We start from the raw sequence: 5,480 nt of genomic DNA, 5'->3' as shown, positions 1-5,480 counted from the left end.
ACACATGAGTCCAGGTCTCTTTCTCCTATAATGGATACATAGCCAGGGAGGAAGGTAGAGTTCCATACTGCCACCAGAGTTGTTGGTTTTCTACATTTCTTATTGCATCCATTCATTCAACCAGCAACTACTTGAGTTTCTACCATGCACTAAACTGTCCTAACAGCTGGTAACACCTGGTGTGACAAAGCTCTTCTGCCAGAAAATTTTTATCTAGAGCTTACTCAGCATCATTGACCCTATGTTGTAGAGAAACCTCTTAGGTTCTTAATTATGGGTTGAACATGAATTTATAATCAAGGCTGAGTTATTTATATCTTTTAGTCAAGGCCGACTTACATTTCACTGGGGGTGAAGATTTATATAATGCATTTTCCCTGGCTATCATCTGATATATTTTCCCTACTAAAGCACTACAGTTGCCTTTGAAATCTCAAGCCCAATACTTTCCTTCACTCAGGGTCATATGAAGACAAGGGTTATGAAACTACAGAATTCAATTTTTATTAACTGTATGGTAGCTGAGTGAATATATTAGTAGCTTCTCACTTTTGGTACTTTGTCAGATTTATTCTAGTAGTTATTGAATACCCACTAAAAAATAAAACTTGATGCTAGGCACTGTAAGTAAGAAGAGTTTCAGCTTTAGGGTAGCCATGGCATTTGTATACCAGACAATTAAGCTTGGGTAGCTAAGCAAGAAATGCCACTGACTGGGATTTGGGAAGAGGGGAGGCGCGTCTATCAGTATAGCTGGGTGCATCCAGAAAGGGAAGTGGATGACATTGTGTAAGAAAATACTTCAATAATTCACTGGAAGAAGATGATACTTTGAAGGTATAAGTATCAAAAGCCAAAAGCACAAAAAGTTACTAAATGCTGGAAGGAATAAAAAGTAGAATTTTTTTTTTTTTTCTGAAAAAGGTGAAAATAGGGAGGGATGGGGCAGGAAAGAGGGAGGAGAAAGGAAGAAGTGAGAAAGGAGAGGGAAGAGTGAAGGCCTGGAGAAACTAGGGCAATATGAAATTGTAGGGAGGTGACCAAAGGACTGTTAAGAAGGGGGAGAGATATCAAGCAATCTAAAGATATGTGTCTTCTTGACAGGACGAGCCAATTTTCACGTATGACTCTACATCATGCTTCACAAAAACAAGATGAGATGATTCATAACGATTCATGATGTGAATTTAGCAGAAGCTAGCTATGACAGTGAGAATATAAGCCTCTAGAAACTTGCAGAAATCTTGGAGCAGGCTTTAGGTAAAACAGAAATGGGACTTCAAGTCCATCTGGTTTAACTCCCTGGAGTGACATCTACATTTCATTCATGGCAACAGCAGAGGAAACTGGGGTTCAGTATGCAAAGGAAGTTGTCCAAGGTCAGAAAACCAGTAGGTGAGATTTAGGCTAGTGAATTCCAAAATCCAAAATCCTCTTGGGAGGCAGTATTCATAGAGATGAAAAGCACAGGTCCTTGAGTCAGACAATCTAGGTTCAAACGTTGGCCCTGCCACTTACTAGCCATGTGACCTTGGACACATTATGTCACCTTTCTGTGGTTCAGTTTTCCATCTTCAATTTTAGTACAGTTATCACAAATCATTGAGAAATTAAATGAGTCACTACATCTCAATAACAGGTTCACAATCCCTTACCCATAATTCTGAAATCCAAAAAGCTCTGAAAACCCAAAGTTTGCAGCAAATTATTTGGTGCCCAAACCTGACTCGAGGCTGTCATCTTTATTCCACTTGATGGCATGCAAAGGTGTTAACGTGTCTGATTGTAGGTGCCGACTCAGACCCTGCAGAGGGAGTTATACCATATATAGCATAAGCACTATACCATATATAGCATAAGCACTATATTTACTCTCTAAACTCTGAAAAATCTCTGATTTCCAAAATGCAGGCCCTCGAGGCCCTCAGATAAAGAATTGCGGACCTGTTTTCAGAACAATATCTGCCATACTTCTAGGGTAAAAGATGAATTACCCATGCTCATTAGAACCTGGAGGATTCATATAATGCCAGTTCCCTACCTAAGCCCGTTTTCCAGAGAGGATGGATGAAGAGATAGGAGCAATGGCAAAGCTGAACACGGCCAATCACAGCTCTTTTTCCATAATAGTCCACCATTTAGTACTGGGCATCAATATACATGAACATAGAAAATCAGTCAGCCAGCATCCATCCAACACCTATTGTATGCTCACTCAGCACTGTGAATACACAGTCCTTGTATGCTTACCACGGGGATGAGGAAGACAAGAATACAGTTAGGAAACAAAATGGCCCACAGGAATATGCTGAGTTACAGTGGCATAGGCCAGGCACTGAGATCCAAAGGGAAGGAAGGCTTTAAAAAGGTGGGATGAGTTGCAGGCAGTTTGTTGCTAGTTATATGATCTTAGGAAATATACTTAGTCTCTCTAAGCCTAGTTCCTCATGTGTAAAACAGGGCTGTTGTGAGGTTACCAATATTTTACGTATAGTGCCAGATATGTCGTAAATATCTTTTCCCTGTCAGTTGGCTCTTGAAGAATTGTAAAGGCACTCGAGAGTGAAGATGAATGAACTGTGTCCTAACTAGAGTATAGATTATGCATGCTGAGGAAATTGTGGGAAATTGGACTAGAATGGTGAGACCAAATGCCGTGGCACAGTGGAGTAATGAAGTTGAAGTAATGGGAAATAAGGAAATGTGAATCATTTTTGTGCGGGGAATGAGTATTGCTGAAAATCATATTTTTAGAATGTAGAGAGGATTTGGAGGAAACGGAGCCAGCTGTGTATGACAGCAATCCAACATAGGTCCTAGCCCCATGTTGGTGGAAGTCAGTGAGTGGACATGACACCATAACCCTGGGGAAAGCAACAAAACTCTCCTGATGCAGCAGAGCCATTTACCACCCCTAATAAAGTGTCCGTTTGATTCCAATCCAAGAGGCAAATACTGGGACAAATAAAAATTCAAAATAATTCTACATCTAGTTCTCAAAGAGGCTTGCATACATGCACAGACTTGGCTCTTTGAGCACGATGACACAATGAAATACAGAGCCTCTTCTAAACATAGCACCATCTTTTCTGGCAGTCAGAGCAACCAGGACTAGGCTGTAGCCCAAGGGCTCAGATGTCAGAGAAATCTACCCTGCCCTTTTAAAATATCCAAGGTCAAGTCATCTTTCTTCAGCCACTTCCAACTTTTCCTTGCCCTGCCCTGGTTTTACCCTGGAGGAATTTACAGGCCAGTCACAGTGCACTTCTTGGTTCCAGGGATGCCATGTGATGTGGGGGTTTACCTTAGTCATTAGACTGACCTGAGGCATATTCTTGAGAACGTGGCTCCTGAACAGGAAGTAGCACAGGCAGAGATATGCAGTTTTATTTGTGCAGAATGTATTGACTCAAGTGTTTCGGAAAGTTCGGTGATTTTCCCCTTCTTTACGCTATGGAATACATTTGGCTTACTATCACTCCAAGTCTCCTTGAGAAAAAAGGGCTGCTTGATGCAACTAACACAGTATTAATATAGCACCTGGCAGGTATTTAAAAAATACATGGTAATTGAACTTGTACTATTTGGCCAGTAAACTTATGTCCTTCTATTTGTCCATGCACCATGGTTATAGAGATGGCCTTAATTAAAAAGAACCCAACCCACCCACATCCACCAACCACCAAAGGCCACCACTTTTGAAGGAGGTAGAGGTGAAAGGGATTACTGATTAGAAACGGTAACTTTTAAAAAGTGATTGTAATATATGGACTAAAGAAAACATTGAAATTTAGTAGAGTGCAAGTATCATGCTCAACTGGGTATGCTGAGTATCCCCTTAGGTTTCCTGATTACATCCTCCTTTAGGAAGACACACGGAAGTGAAAGGCCTCACTTATCAAAATCAGAGAAATGAAGTATTTAGTGATTATTTTTTTTTTGCCCCCCAAAACTCCCTTTGCTTGTTTCAATGTTATCCACTCTGGTGGTCAATTTTGTTTCAACTTGACTAGGCTAAGGGATCTGGTAAAACATTATTTCTGGGTGTTTCTGGAAGAGATTAGCATTTGAATCTGTAGACTGCCTTCACCAATGCTAACAGGTATCCAATTTGCTGAGGGCCTGAGTTGAACGAGGTGGAGGAAGATAGAGTTTGCTCTCTACCTAAGCTGGGGCACCCATTCTGTCTTTGGACATCAGTGCTCTTGGACCTTTGAACTCAGACTGAATACCACTGGTTTTCACGGTTCTCCAATTTACAGATGGTGCATTGTGGGACTTCTTGGCCTCCAAAATCACAAGAGCGAATTCCTATTCTATTCCCTTTACATATCTTGTTTATTGGTTTCCCTTAAGAACCTGAATACTTCTACTAATTAATGTTTTGCATCACCTACTTTAACTCTAATTCTCTTTCCAAATTGTTCCATGTTATTCCCACAAGGAATTTGAATAATTCCATTAAAAGTTCATAGTCCTTTATTTCAGCAGAGCTCTAAACAAAACCCCGCAAGCCCTCCCCAAGTTTTTGTTTGGTTCTTCCATTCCCCCACTGCTACTCCAGACCTTTACTATTTATGAGGTTCTTAACACTTACCTCTAACAGTGTCCACATTTCTTCTGATTCTCAAAACATTACTATGACTACTTTTTGAAAATAGTCACCTCAAGTGTATCCCATTTCTTACCCACCCCCCCTCACAGCACACTAAATCTGTCCTCTTTTTCTCCCAATTTGAAGGAAGACACGAAAAATTCTTCCATTACTGCTACAATTTTAGCTCATCTAATAAGCTCACCTGGTTTCCTTTTTCAACCTCTTCCTCAAGTAGCTATCTTTCCAGAATGGAAAAATACTCAAATTTTTCTTTAATCTCAATCTTTATCCCTCTTTATATTCACAGATGAGTAATCCACCTTTTATGGACCAATAAAATTAAATGGGTAAGAATTTTAAAAAGGTTGCCTTTTTTTTTTTTTTTTTTTTTTTTTTTACTGAAGACATACATTCAACAAACCGTCCCCTACAATTATTTCCTAAAAGGGCTTTTTAATTAAAAAGGGGGGTATAATTTCAGAATGAAGTCTTTAATCAATTTAGCTTTTTTACAAAGACACTATTGTCCTTATTTTTACCATTTGAATGCAGAAGTCATGAATTAATAGTATTTGGGAACTGATGATTTACTCTCCAGACACTACTCAACCCCCTGAAAACTGGCTCTCCCCAAATTCAGAAACTGCTTTTATAGAAATCATTGACTAATTATCCAAAGGATATTCTTCAACTCTTCCTTGAGTTCCACAGGACTCTTCCAGGTTACTTTCCTATAGCAGCTATCGCTACATACTGGGTTTTCCATGCTTCTGCATGTTCCTCCGTCTCCTTGGCATCTCGCTCACCCACTAAACAAAAATGGGACTCAGGAGTCCATCTCTGCATTTTTTTTCCTTTTTGCTTTATCTTATCTTTAAATCTT

Source organism: Rhinolophus hipposideros, assembly GCF_964194185.1.
Source record: "Rhinolophus hipposideros genome assembly, chromosome: 11".
Classification (NCBI taxonomy): domain Eukaryota; kingdom Metazoa; phylum Chordata; class Mammalia; order Chiroptera; family Rhinolophidae; genus Rhinolophus; species Rhinolophus hipposideros.
This window is presented reverse-complemented; position numbering follows the sequence as displayed.